Source organism: Bombus pyrosoma, linkage group LG4 (assembly GCF_014825855.1).
Source record: "Bombus pyrosoma isolate SC7728 linkage group LG4, ASM1482585v1, whole genome shotgun sequence".
Taxonomy (NCBI): domain Eukaryota; kingdom Metazoa; phylum Arthropoda; class Insecta; order Hymenoptera; family Apidae; genus Bombus; species Bombus pyrosoma.
The window spans coordinates 7,358,556-7,382,161 of record NC_057773.1 but is presented as its reverse complement, the minus strand read 5'-3'; the positions used below and the strand labels follow the sequence as shown (position 1 = coordinate 7,382,161).

The following is a 23,606-nucleotide window of genomic DNA, read 5'->3' as shown; positions in this document are numbered from 1 at the left end:
CGCGATAGAGCATTTCTCGTTTTTCTTCGAGGCGGTCTCGCGATAAATAACTGTTGGCAAACGTTTCGAGGACCAACAAGAAAAAACGAGTACGGAGATGGAAAGCGACAGAGGGGAAAGAGAATGTCGGGAATTTTATACATCGAACTGGAAACTTACCTCTGTTCGGACGCCGGGCTTCTCTGCACAGGATAGAAAAACTTATACTTACTTCCTCTCATTTTTTACTTTCCTCCTAGTTGCTCTCTTTTAAAATAAGAGTAAAGTATTTGAATTATAAGAGTAATATGATAGTGACATTTAGAAAGGTATGGTTCATAAACTTGAAGTATATATATTACCATTATCATAAGTATTTGAACACTTCAAACTAATGCAAATATATAAAATATACTTCATATTAATACAATTAATTAATGGAAAAAGAAGAACGATATTTGGGGGTAGATAAAAATTGAAGTGATATGTATTGCAATTTCTATAAATGTATATATATCCTCAGATTAGTTTCTTTGCATGACTATATTGGTCATAATTCATTCTTGGTAAGATTCTTAAATGTTTTATATAATAATATATGGTTTATTCGTAAACAGTTCCTATAAATTATAACTAAGAAACATAATTAGCAATATATATAATACATGTATATATGGACGAAATGTCTGGAGTCTAAAACTCTAGAGTCATGAAAAACTCGAAGTAGAAACTTCTCTCTATACAGGGTAGAGAAATGTATCCTTCTCTTTTCTCATTTTTTACCTTCTTCTTAACTTGTTTCGGAAAAAGGTGCAAAGAAAGCATACAATGTAGAAAGACAGAAGAACCATAGAATGAAAAAGGAAGAAATGGTATTGGCCCGGTCAATGACGCTGATACGCGCACGCTGTTTTCTTCATCAAAGTCGTCCCGCGATGCCGCTTATCAGACACGAAGTAGCGAGGTTTTGCACAATTTTTCGTTTCGCTATGACTGTGAAAATCGTTGGCTCGATGGTTTGGACTCTCGAAAGTCTACTTTCGGTGGTTCCGTACGTCAGGAAGTAACTTCAGGCTGAGGAGATGCTCGTTCTCGAAAGAAGAAGTAAAAAACGAAATTTGCCAAACTTTTGCCTCTTTATTATACTGTTTGGAATCGAGTTGAAGTTCATTTCGCACGATAATGGAGACGTTTTATGTCACTAAAGCGATATTATCGGAGTAACCCCGCCCCTTTCGCTTTGGAAGCGATCCAAAAGCAGGCAGGATGAGTGTCGCCCGACGGAATTACCTTCGTAACATAAAATACCCTCGTAGAAAAATAATCGGGACTTGGTCGACTCAGTTTTCGCACGAGCAAGTGATACGAATGTGGTTTTCGTGGCATTAATTTCTCCTGGGATCGAAATGTCGCTGGAAAAATGTTCTACCGACATGGATAGAAAAAGACCGCGTTAATTTCAATGTTATTACAGTTTTTGATGGAGAATTTTTCACTGCTTTATCGAACAAAGTTGCATTTATGTGCAAATGTATGGATATTTTCAGAACGATATAGAACGACGTCAGAGGGAAATGTTTTTATAACAAAGTGATTTTTGCTTTTTTTTCATGCATCTGTTATTTTTATGCTGCTATGTGAAAAAAGGTATTTCTACTGTTATTTTACTACTTTTGCCAGTTTAGTACGCGAAGGAAAATATATTAGTCAGCTCGTATAGATGTTTGCAATTTTTTCAAAAATCGCAGCCCAAAAATTTAAAACAATATTGAAAACATTCATGTACTTTTTGTCTACGTAAAAGATATCGTAACTGATATTATATAATTAACAAATTAATAAATCACCTCGACTTATCAATCTGTGATAAATGTATTCGGGGAACATATGTGAGTAGACAATTACATGATTTCTAAGAATGTTAGAGAAATTATTATTATTTATTTATTTATTTATTTATTTATTTATTTATATGTGGATGATACCCTTGATTAATACAATAATACAAAATGAACAAATAATTGCGATTGGTAATAACATCAGGTCATAACTAGCGCAGAAGTAGCAGTGAATTACGTTCCTAACATTTTTCCTAAATACAGGACGCCATTCGCGAAAGAAGTTTGATCTACGAGCGAGCAAATTAGCATGTTTGCAAATTCAATTGATACAACTGCTAGATGCGTAATTGATTCTATATAGGAATTCATGAAAAATTGGAAAACTCCTGAAAGAGCTGAATGGGGCAGTAATCTTAACAAGCTGAAGAATCTCTGGACAGTCAGCGTTAATGTAAACGAATATGGTATCAACTATGAATCTACGTTGCTGTAATGAGTGAATAATCAGAGGAATGCTAGCAACGAGTCGTAATTATGGCAAAAGATGGGAATGGGCTTTCCAGTTTTATACCAAGGAGAGCGTAGAAAATTATGTTGAAATCTCATCGTTGAAATTAGCATCCTAACACGACCAAATTGACGTTATTGCTTATTGTGAAAGGTTAAAACGTTTACGAACAGCTATAAAAACAAACGAGTCCGGAAACTCAGTAATAAAATGGTTCTCTTTTACAAGAGTACTCGACCAGATTCGACGATTCTGTCACAGAAGTTATTGCTTGAACTTCAGTCGGAAGAATAGGAAAATTCGCCTTATGGCGCAGATATCTCGCCATTTTCGCCATCAATTTGATTTTTACGCGTTAGATCGTATGAAGAGAGATGATATAATTAGAATTCATAAATTGCTTTCTCACTGCAACAAGTATTATATATGTAACAAGAATATATAAGTGTTTGCTCATGAACTGATCGCCAACCAATGTGCGAAACACAAATTGTATAATCGATTATAACTTTCAAAAGCAAAAAGAAAAAGAAGAAGAATTAATACATATATTCGTACAAAAATAATATACAATTAAAATATAATAAACTCAAATATCTATACTAGTAATAAGGAAATAATGAAATTATAAACAAAGTTTGTGGACAGTCATTTTTTCTTAATCTATACGGTGTGAATATAGTAATATATAGTATACTCATACTAACCACTATGATTGTATATATCTATTCTTCATATTTTGTTTCAGTGACTAATGTATTATTATTATAATTAATCTAAATATAAAATGATATACGGCGAATAACATACTTCATTTAGCCCATATCGTATAAAGACAAAATAGTTCAGCTATCCTTCATTCTAGCCGTAGCAAAAGGAAACTTTGATAATCATTAATGAATATTAGTATTCTCGTGTACATCCAATATAGTATGAAGCGCGAGCAACGATATATTAAGTATAGTTGTGGAGTCAATAAAGGAACTGACAAAAATTGAATACATATGGATCTGAATCGACGAAATATACATTACACCGTAGATATACTTAAATAAAAATTGATTCTTCCAGTTTATCGGAATAATAATTAATATCTTAGTCTTTTTAAACTGGATGCTGTTATAATCCTCAGCCTTTTCACTGCATGAAACTTTAAATTTGTACGCCTTCATAAGACTCGATAATTTAATCTATATCCTCGCTATATCTTGGTTCGCACCATAAGGTTACGTTTTATAACCTCGTTTTAGTATGCTAATTAAAGCAAACAAACATTCATCACAATTTCACGTGTCTTTTGCCGCGCTGTATAAAGACGTTCGCAAATTAAAGACGTTTTACGCAGTCGTAGCCGGGAAAAGTCCAATTACGCGATTCCAACTGCACGTAGAATCGCGTACTAGCGCGGAAAACCCTCGTAAATCTTTGGCTAATAGAGAAAAATGATGGGAATGCTGGGAGTTAATCTGCGGTGTTGGCGGTGGCCGCTAGCTGGTCGTTAGTATCACACTAAACACGCCGAAAAGCCATAAAGAGGCTTGCAGAAAATACGTAGGACAAACGATAACCGCGATCATTATCTAAGAGTAGCAAGTACAAAGAATTCTTTGTCGACCATTTTCACGACTTAATTTTCTCACCGATTTTTCATAAATACACGAGGTGATTAGTAAGATTATGCCTAACGATACGACGGTTGCATTGAAACAGCACGCAAAGCGAAGTTTTAATCTCAGATGAAAGGGAAACTTGGTGCGTTCTCTTCAAGGGGAGCGAACTATTCAAGAGATAAACGTTTACATACGGCAGAAATGAATTCGTTCGTAGATTGCTAGTGACATATGAATCTTGATAAAAGGTTTCGTGCGTGAGGAGTGCTAATATTTCTCAATGTTACAAAACGTGTTTATTAAGCTGTAATAAATGATACAGTTACTTCGAAATATAGCGACGTTGAGGTGCAACGTGAAGTAGAATTGCATCAGTCTCGAATTAAAGAGAACTTTTATTATTTCGTCTGTTGAACAAGGTACTTAATACAATTAACGGCTATATTTTTATTGAATCCAGTTATAATAATTTCATTAGCTTGAAACAGACCAAATATTTATGTTTGATCTATTACCGACAATTTTTCCGATAAATCATTTCGATTTATGTGCAACAAGAAACAGGTCTCTTCTATTCATTACATAACAAGATGATAACTGTTATTCCGTTAATTGTTTTAATTTATCCATTTTACTACTATTTCTATGCTCTTATTATATACAGATCAACTAATGTAATCGGATATTTGTAAGTGATAATATTTTCTATAATGTTTGCAATAATCTTTCATAATTACGGACGAATTTTACGTGTTCTGCGATGTGCAATTCTCTTTGGGAAATAAAGAACACGAAAATTTGACAGTACAGTGATTATTCTTGTCAAAACACATAGCATTCCGGGACATTTAAAAATCCAATGAGAAGAATCACATATGACAACTGCTCCGTTAAAATTTGCCACACGGACATAGAAAGCTTTATCTGTCCACAGGGAGTTACTTCACTTTTATCTGAAATTAGAACGTCGCTTCGCAATTTTTGGAAGAGTCGACATTACGCGCGATATCTGCGATCTGCGCGTCGGTTTCACCCATTAACGGGCTGCTCACGGAACTTAAGCGCGTGGGAAACTACGGAAAATGACACCGCGAATAGAAATTCAAATTAAACGTACCAACTACGTCGAGAATTCGATTGTACAGCATAATTTGGTGACAATTAATTCGAACAATTTAATACGTAACAAGCGGTTTGATTCTTTTCATCGTGCCGCGAATAATCACATTCGAACTAATAAAACGATTAATATTTTGCAAATAATTATTCGTAAATATTATTCATAATTATCTTTTTCATTCTTTTTTGGTGTATTAATTATGATTATATATAATAATTAACGATGATTTATATGATGATGATGAATTATAATGATTAAATACATAATATAATGTAATATACACAATGTCCCGTCTAACTTGAGCTAATCTTGATATCTGAGATATTTGATTTTTATTAACGAATAAATTTTAGTGGAAAACGTTACTTGATTTATAGCGGCAAATAAATTAATAAGTATAGAATATTGTTAAAATTTGAAAGAAAAATTTACGTGTTTTGTTCACTTGCTGCGTACTTTGATAACATTCAGATATTTCCATAATAGGTGAAAACTGCCACTGAGATCATAGATATCGAGTTCGGTTGTGTCAGCTTTTGACATATACGGTGCGGTGGTTTAATTTCAGATAAAAGCAAAAAGCGACCCAATGATAAACTGTAACATATTGTTAGCACGGGTTTCAAGCAATAATGCGCTATTTGCAGTCATTCGCTTTAGTCAGACAAGATTTTTCGGAATAATTTTAAAATTAAGAGAAAGGAGAATTTTACTATTTTTAATCATTTCTTTATTTCAAAATACGTAGGCATATTATGCATGTTGCAAAATTTGTTATATTTGTTTAGAAATACATGAACGTTGTTCATTGAGTCGATGAAAAAAGACAATTGAATGAAAAAATTTGTCAAATTATGAGCGATTTAAATCTACGCTAGAACGTTTCCTGTCGCTGAGTTATAGATAAAAAGTTACAGTATATAAATTACAATCACATAATTCCTACTACAAAATTATAATTATAACTCGTACATATACGTTGCAAAATCTTAAAACGCTCGAAGCTTGCTCTAAAGCTTGATATTACTTAATGGATATTTATCATATGAACGAGGGAAATATTGTAGTATATCATGGAAAAAGATGTAAACAAAATTGGATAAAACGCAACAGATTTTCTCTAGAGTGAAGTATAAGTGCATTGTGTTCGTCGTTAAGCAACGTGAAAGATGTAAACGTTCATGCATTAAAACATGAACTGCCTTTAATGTGTACCGATATTACGAAGATATGAATTAATAAAATATGCATGCCATGGATTTCGAAGCTTTTACAGAGATAAGAATCAGAATAAAGCATCTTCGTAAGTGACCTATATCCAAAGAGATTCAATTCATTATGCAGTGCATCAGTTATTTTTCTTTCACACAGTTTATTCGGGTGATCAAATTTTTCCAATAATTAAATAACTTTGTTTCTACATGAGAGAAATTGAATGATTTGAATTGAAGCTGAATAGTTTTATACATATTAGTATTAAACACGAACGAAATCCTTTGAATCAAAATGTAATAATCTCTTCCACTTTCTAATCTTATTTCCCAATTCTTCTCACAAAGATTATCCATTAATCAATATTCCGATAATCGATTCTTCCGTTAATCGAGATTGTATTGTAGATGTAATATACATATATCTTCTCGATAGAGATAATGTGTAATTATAAAATCAAAATTTCAAATTTCGCCTATTTTAATATTACTTCTCGCACTGAATAATAACCGTGCAAGCAGTAATGTCATTATGATAAATCACGGGAATATAGAAGATAATTGATTACCTCATAGTTTAGTTCAGAGTAAACAATCCTGTTTCATATAAAAGGGGTGATGTTATCTCCACGTCATTAAAAAAAAGCTGACCAAGGTTTCTGTCATTTCCAGCATCCTCTCGTTTGAAAATATTTCAGAGGGTGTGTATTTGTGTGTCGCGTAATTTGTCAGCAGAATTTTTTTAAAGAAATTAATGAATGAATCGTGTTAACTCTTACGCGTTCAGTGCGTGTACGTGCAGTGTTTTCATGAATCATATATCGTTGGATATTTAAAACGCGCGAGGGGTACGTGCTTGTATGAAATTCAGCAAAGGGCATTTGCCGCTGGTATAAACAAAATTTGCACAAGTATAAAAGCATTAAATGCTATGAATTCAATGATGGTAGTTAATTGAGTTTCGACTATGTTTTCTCTCTCATTAGCAAATGTGATGTACATATATTTATATTTTATATTTAAATGGCTACGTCTATAATATGTATTTACCAAACATATATCCACCCATGTAGTTTAAATCATAGATTGAAGAAATATAAGTGATATAAAATTGTTTTTATAATGTTAATATTCAGAGCATACAAATAATAATAATATAAGAATATCAAATTATTTAACAAAAACATTACCTCGATTCTTTCGACGAATTTACTACTTAGAAAAATATAAAAATAATAATAAAATAATAAATATAATAGAAAAAGACATTGGAAACTACGTGCGTATATAATAGCGCGAACATTCAATAGTATATATAAATTATGTTCTGAATTACATTCTGAAATAGGTATATACCATGGGAAATACGATATCATGAAAAACACGGTAATTCAAACCACTTCGTATTTCAAATAACTTTTTTACACGATGTTAGGTATGTATGTGGATGTATGTTTACATGTACAGTATACAATGTATATATCTAAAATTAGTTGCTAATTAACATTTGAACAAAGTTTAGCAGGAAATGTATCTGAAGTTTCAACAGAATCAGAACGAGCTGCTAGCCACTGGCCAATGCATTTAATTGATTAAACTGGTTTCGAACGATACGCATCGAGAACTAACTTTGGTGACATTAGACTAATGAATTTAGAAATATTGGTGTATTTTATCGAGAGACTTGAAATGCTCGAATAATTCGCTGCTATGTATTCTGTTATTAATTTCAGGTATTATCAACTCCACCACCCTGTGGTTTCACTGCGCGTCATATCAATTATCTTTATTTAATAATTACGAATAATCGCATTTAGCTCGCGATGCATTTCATTTCGGTGATACTCCTATTTGTGAAGCGAACAGTTCTGCTATATTTCATTTGCATTTATCATAAGATATAATACGAGAAGAAATCGGTATTTTAATCAAATACGTTTTCTTCGTAAATATTTCTTCTTTAACGTTGCTGTTTGCGTCATGGCAATGGTGGCAAATTTGGGACTTACACGTAAAATTAAAAAAAAAAATATAGTTTTAAAAATATAGAAATCGTAGGAGAAAACGATCAAGAAAAAAATGATCAAGATTTTTAGATCATTTCCAATACGTAGATATAAAAGAATCTTAATATTTTAAATATTTAAAATGCACTAATATTATTCTAAATATTTATATTCATTGGTATTTTTCATATTTTTATGTCGAATGTTTACTCTACTAGATATACTTATCGTGTCAGATATTTACTAACAGTCAATTTATCTTGCGGAAGCTATAAAGAATCACTAAGCGACAATCAATCATATGATAAATTAAATAATCCTGCCTTGTATTTAATTTTAGAATATTAACAGTGATAAATTATCAAACTATGTTTGTATAGCTTTTGAAATATTGAAAATCGTTAGAATACTGGCAAGAGGAAAATTCATTTCGACGATGTAAGCTTCATCTAATCATAAATTATTTAAAAATTACGTATATTTTAGATATAAACAAAATTGTGATATCAACTAATATCAATCGTTTGATTTAACAATACATAATCCCTATACAACACGACTTCTATTAATAATGGCGTATCATATAAACATTTCAAAGTCCATGCCGTACTAGGTATGGGGTTTATGGGTGGTCAATCTAGTGGAAGCTAGCCAGACGGATCAATATCACATTACTATAAATAATTAATAGGCAAATCCGTTTCTATACGTGCTGCGATTTCTAACTGCCCCTTTTTTTACATTATCTACAATTATATTAACCCTTCTATTTCGGAATTATTTAACAGTTAGAAGCATTGATCTGTAATGTTTCTCTGCTTATTACATATTATAGTTTTACTTGTTACATAGAATTATTTACAAGAGTTTTGACATTTAAAAACACACGTGGATTTTACGTTTATATGCACAAATATTATTTCGTTATGTCTATTACGATTGATTTTACACGCCTTAAAGTATCTATTTGAAATAGAAGCTATCTTTAATCGTGTAACTAATTTTTGATAACAGGATGTAAAATTATACTATCACGAAAGCAAAAAAGTTAATTAGACAAATATGACATAGCAGTAAGTCATAAAATGAAAAACCTGCGATGCGTCTTTGATATTTGATTTTTGATATATAAGGTATGCAATGTACGTAGATAAAGTATATGTCACTTGACCAAACGGTAGAAAGTAAAGATAGCTTTGAAACGATAGAAAGTAAAAGAGTTCCATTAAGGAAAATGAAATAGTTTCGAATAGTACATCATATACTATACCGTTGCACCATGTACGTTCTGAAATTGGAAATGTTTTAAAGATATTAAGATTACCTCTTATTTTTTTAATACAATCAATATTATGCGATACGGAGAAATCTTGTTTTGTTGAATATTTTCGAAAATTCAAATATAATACATATGAAATGCTACTTTCTATTGTAAATACTTTAGGATATATATGAATATTTATTCATACATTAAAATAGGAAATACATTCGATATTTTTAAAGTTCGACTTCAAAAATTAGGAAATAAAAAAATAGAATACCACTCATAGCGTAATATTTAGTAAATATCAGTGAATCGTAATTACAAATTAACATTTCTGTTTTAAATACTCTTCAAAAATGTGAGAGACGCCGCAGAGTGTTTATTGAAATATACTACTGTTAAATAGGTAGCGATTCTTTATAAAAAAAAATCAGTAATAAATATTCGATTGAATAAAGCATCATTTCTGAGAAAACTAGTTTTAGAAATATATCAATGTGCAGATAAGCATGCAGAAATTTCGATATCAATAAACGAAAATCAATAGATTGATAGATACTGATAACTCATATCAACAGAAAACTAGCAGAATGATAAATGGTAACCCACAACATTAATCATATCTACAAACATTCATCGTGTTTACGAAGAAACAAGAAAAAAGCGCAGATAAAGGTCCAAGCAATTACTCGAGAATAAAATTCACGTGCACATTTCGCACATTTTCAAAATCAATTCCCTCGGAAACGCAAATCTTACCGAAAGAATTCTATTTTTTATCCTCAATGTACTTCCGCATCGAAGATTGTATATTCGATAACACTATATTTTGCGGAACAGCCTGTATATTTCCAAGTTTATAACAAAATGAAGGGAGAATCGTTTATTGAGATTTTACGAGGTAGAAAGCTTTAAAAAACTATTGGTTCGATTTATGGTTACCTAGTTTAAATTTCTGGTATTACCTGGAGCGAACTATAATTCACCCTATGTAGGTTGAACTACGAAATCCTCCATAATACTATTTCTTATGACCGCATGCATTTCCCAATTTAGTTTTGCATCTTCTTCTTACAAACCATATAAAGTACGACCGAAAATAAAATGTCACCAATTTGTACTTCAACCCAGCTTTGTACTGTAAGATAATTTTGTTTCATCAATAAATATGGTAATGCTAGAGAAAAATTGACTTCTTATCTTTCAGGATATAAGTTTGATTGTATTTCTTATGCATATTTATATCAAATATAATATTTAAATAATTATAGAAAAATTATTTGGCTTTATAAAAATATTTTGGATCGGCACCTTTAATTTAATTACATTTATATGAAGAATTACATTAAATTAGATATACATATTATTATAAATGTTATTTGTTCTGATATTTTCTTCGCATCATATTTTTATTCAATTTTATTCCAAAACGAAAAATGAAAAATATCGTGTACCTATCTGAACAAAAGGAGTTTTTTTATTTCATTTCCATTTTTCACTAACGATCGTCGATCCTGTATGAGAAACAAGATAGGATGAGCAGCTTAACGCGTAATTAGACACAGAAAACATAGGTGCGGCAATGTAACGTAAGTAAGTGTTAACTAGTGCGAGGGATTTTGAAAGGATGAACTGCGGAATCCCTCATCAACGCGTATCAGATGCGATACCAATAATACCTTACCGATGCACAAGCTAATTACTGCGTTAGACACCGAGAACCACGAACTATGTGGCAATAACGTCGGATCGATTGCGGTACTTGAAATTCACTACCGTTAAGAACGATCGTTTGCTTCTAAGATAATGAAATTCGATCAACGTCGTTGCGAATCCCGTTTCCTGCTTACGAACTACAAATTTGTTACATCATAGTTTTCTAAAAGCCGGGCAACTGCAACGCAGTTTATAAAGCTTCCTATCGGCTCTTGGAACCATAGTTATTCGAGCCATACAGAAACCAAACTAGTATACTCTGTCGGAGTTGTCGTCTCGCAGTTTCGAGAAAGCGAACGTTAATTACGTGTTTTAGTATTACAATACAGGACATTAAAAAGATTCAATTGATTACTCTGGCTTCTGAGTGATCCGAAAGATAACAAATATCTTCCCCATTTTCTAAATCGATTGCTTACAGGTGTTGCATCAGTCACAATAAGGATACTAGCTCTGGGAAGTAGTAGGATTTTTTGGAAAATTTTTGACAGCAAATTTTGGAAAATGTCGATTTGTTTTAGAAATTTCAGTAGTTGTTAATAGTTGCTTAGAATTATTTAAATTGTTTTCTCCAAGGGAGGAATTAATAACAAAGTTCTTAAAAGATTCAAGAAGGAAAAATGATGTTTTCCTAATTTTTTCGTCTTCATAGACTATCATACTTGTTAAAATTTAATTGGATAGAAATACGATGTTTGGTTCAGAAGAGATTATGAATTTTCGAGAACGTCTCCTAGTGATACCATCAATACTCTATATGTATAGTCTGACAAAGGTGAGCATACACCTGTGTATGTGCCAATCGGTGGATTAATTAATGAGTTTGTTGAGTTCGAACGATCATCATCATCCATGTGTGTGTAGTCAATGGTTCGGTAAATAAGATTACGATAATCATCTTCTTGTTGCTGCTGAGAAGACGTAACAAAAGCCTAAACCACACATAGTCTTATCCTACAACGAAATATCGACCTGATATCCGAGGTATCGTCTTTGCTACTTTGATCACGTAATTATGGCAATTTTAATTTCATTCGATCGAATACTACCATTAAGGGAAACACAAAATATTTTTAAGAATTCCACCTTTGAACCTTCTGGGAGATCTATAACAGTCTCGAAAAGTGAACTTCTCGCTTCGTAACGAAATGTTCTTTAACAAAGTCAATGTAGCTGGCGTGTACAGCAGAAGGAAACAGCCAGCAATCCATCGTAAGAGGAATCGTGCGATAGCGTTTCGTAGCATTGCTGGCCGGCAAACGAGGCGAAATAATGGAAAGAGCAAGGGCGGGAGTATGGCAGGCCGATATACACAAGGGACACGTAGTCCGGATCCGTGTTTGCGATCTCGTTGGCCATTCCTCCGGACCAGGAATTGCACGGAGTACGTCGTGGCGCATCCGGGACTGCGGGAACCAAGCGTTGGGAGTAGGAGGACAATAAAACTGCACCTAAACAACGTGGCAGAGACGAGAGAATCCAATGGGAGGGAAAAGGATGACGATGCAGGCCATACCAGGTCGAAGCTGCATCGTTACGGAAAAAGGTTAGGTCAAGTGGTCACGGTGACAATGGTATTTCCACCACCGATAGTTGTCGTTACAAGCAAACCGCTCTATGGATACATATCCTTGCCGATGATAACTGTATGGTCGATTGCCTCAAGAGTACTATTGTCATAGTCGCCACGTTAATAACTACGATCACAAATGTTTTTGATAATAATATGAACGGTACCCGTGTTACCGGCCGTACGATTATAGCAATAGCGATAACGGTAAGATTAAATCCCGGTGGCATCGATACAAGTAGTACTACGTAAATGTATAATCTGGCTTGTGTAAAGCCAGCGCAGTTCGTTCCGCGGAAAGCTGCATCATCGTACGCAGAGTTAATAAAGTTACCGCTAACAATATCTGTAGCGATAGTTCGATAATGATGTCGTTAGTAAGAGCGCTGACCGTAGCGGTGACGTTGGCGACATTAGTCTTATTGTTAGCTCTGATAACGATATCCTAGTCGATACCGTCGGGGTAATCCTGGCTGCATACCGGTACCTGTGGTGGACCAGCGGTAACGATAGCGAGATGCTAGTGGAAGTACCGCATCTGGTGTTGGTGAAATGGGATGGGGATTCTACCCTGGGACGTGCTCGCGTTGACAACTAGCCCGGAGAAAGGGGGACGTTTCGAACGATCCGGTTTGAATAAGTAGTTACCGGCCTAATAGTAGTGCCGAACCGTGACGGCTGTTGAATACAGAATTTTCAGCTTGCCACGGAACGAGCAGATTGGCCAGGACTAGGGAGAGTCCTTGCGGACGAGCAAGCACTGCCCTCTCATGCTGGATTCGCGGCGTCAAACGACTATAAACACCTTCGATCCTTTGCCCTTGTTTCTTCTTTATTTCGTATGCAGCTGTTGCATATAAAACGTTTTCCTTCTTTCATCGATCATCGTACGTTCCAACTGACAACGTCTTTCTACGTAAGTCACTTGACAAGTCAGTTGTCTTTAACTTCTGTTCTAAAAGAGACGCGTATGTAACATCGGACGCTAATAAATAATAAAAATTGGCCATACAGCGAATAGATCGAATAGAACCTTAGGACTCGTGTCTTAAAGACCTTTATGAATTTCTTTAATTTTTCATTTTCTTTAATACCTTGTGTACTTACACATACGATTAGTGTCGAAGATCGTCCCGTTAGATATTGGAGCTTATCGATATAATAGATGGCTGATTGTTTGACAAATTTATTGATCTTTATGAACTATATATTACAATATATTCTTATAACTTGTACGTATATTTTCGAATTTATTCCAAACTTTATGAATGACGTGATCATGATAATCGTAGCATGTCACGCGTCATATATTTTTATATGTATGATGTACACATGTAATATGTTCAGAAAGGTTACTATAAATGTTCAAATATTTTTGTGAGTCACTGTAGATGTTAATCATGTATCATTAAATAATCTACCGTATACACGAACAAGGGTATAAATTTACGAGTCACTCAAAGCTTGATGATTAGATACAAAGTTCTCAAGGCTACGGGATATTAACGTTAACGTGAACGCTGAATTGGGCTAAAAGTTTTGAATCGAGGAGTTATAGTTCTTTAATTTAATAAGAAAAGGGCCGAGCGCTTACACGTGGCTCGTTGTGAAGTAAAGTAATGAAGCATCATTAGTTTTAACTGGACTCTGAACTAGGTCAAACTAAACGTACCAGCTCAGAATTTAATCAAATTAATGGTTAAACGAATGTGTTTCCCTGATCGATGAATGATAGAGTATAACTTGATTTTCGATAGTTATTGGAAGCAACGTGTCATTTCTAAACTCAATTATAGATTGCTAATGTAAAATGATTTTCAAATGATAGCCTTGAAATGATTTGATAACGTAGAACGAAGCGAAGTAGAACGCGTAGTAAGTCAATTGTTTATTAAGTCGGTGTGTTTTAAGCAGCGCCAGTGAACCAGTTGCATTGCAAATATAGTTTATATCATTATATTTATATTACTATATTCAGATATAATAGGCTAGGATATTGGTACAATAAACAGAGATAAAATGAAAGATTTTCCTGATATGAAAAGAAACGCGTAGGTATTCGATTTTATCTCTAATTTAAAAATCTCACGCAAAAAATCTTCGTCATCATATATATGCAATATATATTAAATACTGATATTAATTGAACGTGTGTTATAGCAGGAAGAATTTTTCAATTTGTGAGTTTGTTCGAACACAATAAAGAATTTCAGTTCGCTTTTCATTTCCTGTGGTTTGAGCGTATGTTTGTTGAGCAAATAAGACAGTAAGAAGTAGAGAATTTGACACGATTAATGGAATCATCTTCTCGTAACATGTATGATCAATCATAGGCTATACCACTGAATTACATCAATATCGTAGGACGCTCGGTTACCTGCTTGATTTTTATTTATTTATTTTATATGTCCTAATTCTTTGTTAATTTATTATTGTGAAAATCGAAGAATCACTGCTCCCTAACGTAATTAACCATTACCAACTTAGAATTTAAGAGAAAGACACGAAATACATAACTTCTGCATTGTAAAGGGTTGATTTTGTCATTTTTATTTGTCATTTTCCTATAAATACATTAGTGTGTCTTATTAGCGCATCGTTGCACCAGAAATCATTTAATTTATTTATGACAACAGAACTTTTTCCCTTCATAAACGATATTTCTCCTAAATAAAATTTCATTCATTGAGAATGGAAATATCACACGGTTGGTCCTCTTCAATTCGTAGATTTTTAAGGTTATCGTTTTTCCATACAATCAATTTCTTCGATAACAAGCGGGAAATCCTGCTCTTGACACGATTTTTATGGCTGATGATGTAACCATTCGGGCCAGAGATTTTATTCGTTTAACTTATCAATCTTCTCGGCTAGATAACAAAAGCCGGCGCAGAAAACGTGACTTGCGGGTAACCAGTATCAGAACAGTTATCCTTTCTAAAAACCATCTGCCGACCCGCATGTGAAAATCGTATAGTCTGCACTTTCGCCGGCCTTTTTCATCGACGTCCATTCTTGAAAACGACGACCGAAGAATAATCGATTCGGTTCTGTATTAACCAACAATGGGTTTCATTGAAAACTCGATAACGACGATTTCTTCTGCTCTGGCGATCAAGCGGCTACGAGAGGGTTTAACACGCCGCTGGATAAGATCAGCCGGCTTTAATCCAGTTTCTGCAGCCTGCTGAAGATCGCGAGGGGAATGAAAGCGACTCACCCAGCCCTTTGTGATTGGAAAAATGTCAATAAAATTGCTTCGCGTGAAAACCGACTAATTTAAAAGGAAAATTTGTTGTTCCTTCCGGTGTTAAGAATCCCGGATCTTCTCCCAGCTTTACACTCTTAATTGAAATAAAAGAATGAAAAGAGCATAGAGGAGGAAGATAACGAACAAACGACCAAACTAAACTGTTACATTGTTTTATGAAGCGTGATTGTCATGGTTATGTCTTGTCAAAGAAAATGATGAGATATACGAGTAAAAATTTATTGTTTTAATATGTACATTTAGGCTGTATTATATTAATATAAAAGGTCTTTTTCATTTATCCAGTACTTTTTCAACAACAGTATTTTTCTTAAAATTATTTAGTATTCGAAAATTAACTTATTTTTAGATTCTTTCTTCGTGTAAGATTACTTCATTATAAATACATATGCGCTGTATATAACTGTGTTGAAAACGTGTTGTTATATGAACAATATCGTTAACAGCACCAGTGTTACTAGAAATTCAATATGCAAAAACGATATAAAACTTTTTGAAATCAGATAAATATGATAGTAAGTTTTTACTATTATTTGTAGATCATATAATATGACTATAACAAGAAAAACTAATGTTACAAAGATGAAATAAGTATACCTACTTTTATTCAGAGAATTTTAATTTTTACATATCGTACAAATATAATTAAATGTTATGATTGATCAAATATTGATTTGATAACATTACATAAATGAATTATAGCATCTCTATGTTAAAATGTTTACTCCTTTTTTTAATTATAAATTATGATTTTTCATACACTATAGAAATGATATGCTATCATAATATATGATTCTATTAAGTATACATAGATCTTTAATTAAAGGAAATATCAAATAAACTTTCTAACAAATGTCTTTCAACATATTTAATCTTCAAAATGTATTATTCATGATCATAGAGTTTAATTAATTAATTTCTAAATAAAAATAAATTTCGATTAAATAAAAATCGATTTCTCTTTATGGTAAATGGAATGATAGATGACATTGTTTACTTCGAGTTTCCCAGAACGAGTTTCTTCGTACATGTAGGAAGTTTTAACAAACGGTAAAATATAATCTCGTGGTAATAACAAAATCACGAGATTGTTGCTCACCGTGTTGACTACGAAACTTACCCGTAACTTGTTTAGTTGTTGGACTGTCGGACGTATCAAATTGCAAACTCGAACGCGGGTTACACGGGTTAGTATTTGCTGCTTTTAAATTCTGAACTTTGCAACGACGCGATGGTTAAACTTGCCATACCGCGCAAACTTCCAATTCCTTACCTTGCTTTTCTTTTACCTTACTTTCGGAATAAAAATTCTTTCGAAGGATATGTTGAAATGACGTTAGAGTCCTAGGAAAGAGTTGCCTAATGGTATTACGGTCACACGAATTGTATCTATCGATTTCTTCCTTGTTACTGAATTCGGATGGAATTAAATATAATCGTAGCGATTAAATGTAGAAAAAGATTCTTTTATAAAAAAAAAAAAATGTGCCTTCTAATAATAAATAATAACAATGAATAATTTCTAATGATTTTATCTTTTGCGTATGTTAATTTGACAACTGTTACCGATTGTAGATTTGCCACCTTTGAATTTTTAAATGTTGCTGCCATGTGGTTGGCTTTTAAAGCAAAAATATCTCTTGCAGAATACTTCTGATGGTATTTTGTAAAATATTATGAAATAAAATTCGAAATAAAAGAATGCGATTTCTTGTTAAACTAAAATACGAAATATGCGCTTTATTGGTATTATATTCACGGTCGTTCTCTGAGTTATATACCAAACAAAATGAGCTATCAATACTCGATATCTTCATCTGAAATACTGCTGTTGACAGTAAAATGAAAGGCACAGAATTCTCCTTTGAATTTCTAATATGAAATAAGTGGTCTATGAGAAGATTGAACAAACTATTCACACACAAATTCCTGTTCTATGTACGTAAATGTCATACGTATGTCACAAATATTTTCGAGAATCAAGTACGATCAATATAACCTCTGATCGATTTGTATAGCTGATAATACTTCAACAATGCATCTTTATATTCCACATATTTATTTTTTTATAAAACTAGATTTATCAAGGAGTATTTTATATTTATTTCGTGTCTATATTTGACGAGTTTGTAACTTTTTTAAGAAATACCTGTTTCTGAACCAACAAATGTTACATGTTATAAAACGACATATGTATAACGAATGAGTATGCTTTTAAAAATAATACGGATAATAGGTATTTTGAATTATAAATTTTAATCTTTAATTTCTACGTGTAAATTAATAAACACAAATTAACAAAGTGAAAATTACAACATAGAATACATTATTTAGTGATATAATTTTAGTAATTTAGACGTAAATAGCTCACAAAATAGGAATAAAGATATTCGTTATTAAAGCATGGTTCATAACGACTTACAAGCAAGCACTAAGTTTCGAGTATATGAAAAGCTGCAAGAAAATATATATTTTGATAAATTAGATATGATTTACTAAAAGTGTATTTCGTTTAAAATTGAAAACGAAACACGAGAGTTTCTCAATGAGGCGGATTGAATACTGAGAAATGCACTTTCGAGTTAATAATTCGCCAATCCTTCTCGAGTCCTTTTTCATTTCTAGTTCGTAAATTACAACGAAACGTGAATTGTATAGATTAATCAGGTATCAGTTCAATCCGATCAAACGGTAATAATAATACATCGGCTATCGATTATCTCTAAAGAATTCTCGGGCTAAGAAAAAGGTAAATAGCGCATGAAAGGTCGTAAATTATTGAAATATTGAAATATGTTCGAATCTTCACTCACTCAGCAATCAATGGCCAAAGCATCGAAGATATAATAACATCAGAGCAATCACTTCTTTGCTGTAATTTCTACATTTATAACTTTTCTCGATGAGAAAGATATTGCAACACTAAAAGAAATTTATAAATTTTCCAATTTTTAGATAAAAGAAAAAATATAAAGGAGTTAAGGACTATTAAGTTCAAAAATATATATTTTTTAAATACCTAATAAATCTATGATATTTCATGTTAAAAAAGTGAAATAAAAGCGCATATTTGATCTTACAATAAATAAAACGAAATAGAAACGCAGTTTCAGCAATATGAAATTAGCCTGCGACATATTTAATTTTAAAATTGCTTTTCTGTAAAAAGTAAGAAGTATGGCTCGATATATGTTTCCCTTTAGATTCCAAATCAATTTCACGTAAATTTGATTCAATCTTGCCTCTGTATCATGGTATCTACACACACATGTACATCTTTTTCCGTTCACTTACTCTTACACCTGCACGTCATTTTATACCAGATACCTTGTTTTCAATTAGCACGATATGATTAAATTTATTCCACTTTACTGAATAACAATTAATTCTTGGTTAATTTATCGAAGATCTAAACAATCCAGACATCCCTTCGTACATTGCTTGGTAAAATACAATAGCTTCAGTGCGTCATTAAATCGTCGTTTATAAAAGGTTGTTGAAAGCTTTCAACGATTGTGCAAAGCGTGTAAATAAAAAATTTTATAAACGGCCAAATTTAAAGCATTTTTTTAAAGTATATTGGTCCGCAGAATGTAACGCGAAAAAACTTCGGCTCGCCGTTTACATTCAAAGGCTGGCAGAGGGCGAACATCAAAGCTTTTTTAACTTTAACCCTCGCGCTACGATACACGGACAAAGAGCAGCCTGTGCTCACATTCTAAAAAGCGCTCTAAGGACGTCCCATAGAAGTACAGAACGTCATCTTGCTGGTTGCTTTGTGGCGCGTATCAAATTGCGAGGGGACGAAACCTCTTTTCTTCATGCGACGACACCGGAAGTTTCCCCTTTCGAGGATTCTCTGTGCGTTAATTACGTTAATAAGCTGGTTAACTGTAGCTTGCTAAAGACCACGTTACCGTTATAATAATGAGGATAAATTCTCTTTAACGAAAGATGGGAACGCGTTTCGTGGTTCCTCGAAGAAAATGGGCAACATTACCTTCTAAATAATCCCTTGAAATATAACAATTGTTAAAGAAATTCCTCCGTTTATTCGATTCCATTTTATGTCTACCTTTTTACGCTACAAATATGTAGGCAGCTTCTGCTACGCGTAGTAATATATCGGACAGCAAATACTTGTGACTACGACCGATGGAAATAAAACAGAATTATTAGTTTAAGACTAGTTAAGATTAGTTTAAGATTAATGAAATGTGAAATATCTATCCCTACGATAACTGTAGGAAAATACTGAACAATATATAAATATTTCTTACGTTAAGTTTATAAATTATAACATCTGATCACATTATCTATATATAAATTAGTTTAAAAATTCTGATGTTAATATTTTATAGAAGAAACTTAGCCTACTTTTTAGCTAATAGTTAGCAGTTAATAGAAATAAAATAATCCAACCTCCACGCGTTATTACTACCTGGTAAAAGCAAAAATCAAAGTAAAAATTTTGTATATCTATCGTCTATCGTCACGTAGGAAGCTAATAGATATCGGTAACATATACCGAATAAAGAGCGATACCAGAGTTAACAACGATTAAATAACAAACAGCTAGTTGTAAACTGATTCGCTCACAGCAACGCGGTTAACTCTGTCTGGTTTCTGTCCGCTTCCGCCACTTACTCTTCCGCATTATTTCCGGGAAGCGTGTTCGTCGCGCGGCCACGCGCGGCGAAAACCGACCATCCGATACCGTGCAAATTATTTCGGAGATTGCCTTTTTTAAATGCAATACATAGTGTGAATAAAAAAGAGAACAGCCTCAATACCTGCGTCCATGGTCGACGGTTATTATCTTCTCACAAATTACACCGGAGCGCTGCGCCAGAGTTTCCGTCTCGGCTACAATAAACCGAGTTACCCTTCATCCCTTCGCCTCTACCCCTCTTTAGCCCCTTTACCAGCACAACCCCCTATCTATCTATTTCTGCCCCATCCCAGTGTCTCTTATTTTCAAGCGGGGGAACTTCTGATAGGCCGAGCTCCAGCCTATTTACTTAGCCACCATGTACGCTAGGCAACACTTATTACCTGAGTAACGCAATCGTATAATGCACCACCCTCGTGTTCACGCTCGCGATACCGCCTAATTTAATGTTTCGGGAATCAAGATCGCGAACGTAACAAGAGATCGGTATCAAGTACCGCGCAGAACACTCGAGTACCTTAATTATAATTTGTTGTCGTGGAACGTAGAATATTATCTATGCGTAGACTATGCTACAATTAGTGGGTGCAATTCGGCGTGTTTAAAGGGAAACGATCGAATCCCTGAGATCGAAGGAAAAGATTAAGAAATTAGAAATTTTCTTAGCTGTAAGTAGATGATGATATACAGTTTTATCAGTCTGATGTGTTCAATGCTTATATCTCGGATTTGAGTCCTCCTGTACTTTTATGATATGTGCATCAATTTATTTTGATGATGTTAATTCGAACGTATAATACATGTATATAAATTAGAAATCATGAAATTTTGGAAATTTCTCCGATGAGAATATCTTGTAAAGGGGATATGTTATGTACATCTATACATATGTATGGTGGTTTAGGATTGTAATACAGTATAAATTTTATACAGGTTTCAGAGTACATATGAATATCTGCAGGTGTAAGTTTCGCACATACAAATCTACATACAGACGGATTTTGATCATTCGAAAATATCCTGAAGATTTGCATATTTTTGATAAGATTTATTTATACGGATAAATCGAACTGCAATAATTTTTTTCTTCGTAATCATCATAACTACTCACGCATAATAGAATGTTACATCAGTAATTTTTAGAATCTAAAAATTAAAACTAACAGTTGTAATTGTCAAACTATATGGAATTATTTTTATTAGTTGATAAACTCTTCATCTTTATTTCCGAGTATTTAACTTCTAAATTATAATTTGGATTAAACAGATTCTTCCGAGCTGATAAACGACGTTAATGTTGCTAATGTTTAATGCTATATTAAAAATATGTAATAACGTATACTGTAAATAATAATATTTATTATTATGCTGTATTTTGTAGTAGCTAACTTAAATTCATAATTTACCGATTCTTTAAAAGGATTGTAGATAATATGTTTAATTCCTAACTCGTAATTCATTTGCACTGTCATAAACGGTAGCATATCAGATCCACTCAATGGTAAACGTGTTAAGCTGCAATTACACGAACGTTGGACAAACGGATGTTATGATGCATACGTCTATACAAGGTTGACGACAGGTGATATAGGATAGATGATAAACGATTGTCGAACTTGCGATGCGGGCGCTCTTCCATTCTATGTGTTCCTATGGGTCTAATAATGCAATCGTCGAATTGGGCAATTGTTCTTAGTGAAATTTGAGTATTGAAAGTCACAATTTAAATGGTACGGAACCTCCCAGCCATCATAGTACGATCGACAAAGAGATGTCTCTCCTTGAAAAAAGTAATTCCAAAATATTGAATAAAACTTTTGAAGAAAATTCAGTCCAATGTATCGAATTACGAGAAATTCTGCTCAATTTTGTCTCCAATACATACGTTAGTTTTGTTCGTTCATTTCGTGTTTGAAGTTAGAAGCGTTTAATAAAAGAAATCGAAAAAACTTTCAGTATTTGTTTCGTTGTTTGAATGTTCAATATGTAGGTAGATACAATTATCTTTATAAGTTTATACAACAACATATGTTCAAAACTATAGAAATTAAATGAAAATTTAATCAAATATTTTGATAGAAATTTTGATAGACTTTGTTCGATAATAATTTATTGTTTGTACTGGATTTTCATCCGCGGAACTGTCTATTTTTTCATGCACACTCTATATTCTTTATACGATCTGTTTTTCCACAATTTTTTCAGAAACCTATCTACCGTGTAAAAACAAAATTGTATGTACACTGTTTCTTATTTTATAATCAAGTGTACAAGCTATGGGACACATATTGTGCATCTATGTGTCTTTCAGAAAAATTGTGTAAACCATTCTAATTTTTCAGCGACATTCGCACTTGAATTAACTTTTTTAAATAAATTAATAAAGTAAATTGATTAAAGTAAAACACCTTGCGTAAAGATTAATAAATCGGTTGTTTCACTATCTTATTCTGGAGTTGTCTCAACTGACGGCAGTAGTACACACCAATATCAATTTGCCTGCAGTAAGATAATAAGGCTAATATCACTCAGCTCAAACGTAAGCGGCAAAACTTCCACTACTAAGCTACTATACATTGTTATTGAGGTAATTACGACAAGAATGGTAGCAGAAACATCGCAAATTAATTCAGAGGATTGTGCACCATGGTTCTTAGAAACATAATAAACGACTATGCACTGTCATGTTAAAGTTTCAAACTATCTACATATATTGCTAGTCTTGCAATATAAGGTGACTAAACAATTTATATATTAATATTAACATGATCATTTTAAAAATTCCTAATATATGCATTACAAAAATGTACTATAAAAAAAGAACAATGTGAGGATCGA

At 32.9% G+C, this 23,606-nt stretch overlaps 1 protein-coding gene across 1 annotated transcript in view; it reads left to right on the top strand.

The window, feature by feature from the left end:
• LOC122566444 (protein timeless homolog) overlaps positions 1-23,606 on the top strand; it is a 247,359-nt gene that overhangs the window by 194,172 nt on the left and 29,581 nt on the right. The gene's annotated exons all lie outside the window — the stretch shown is intronic.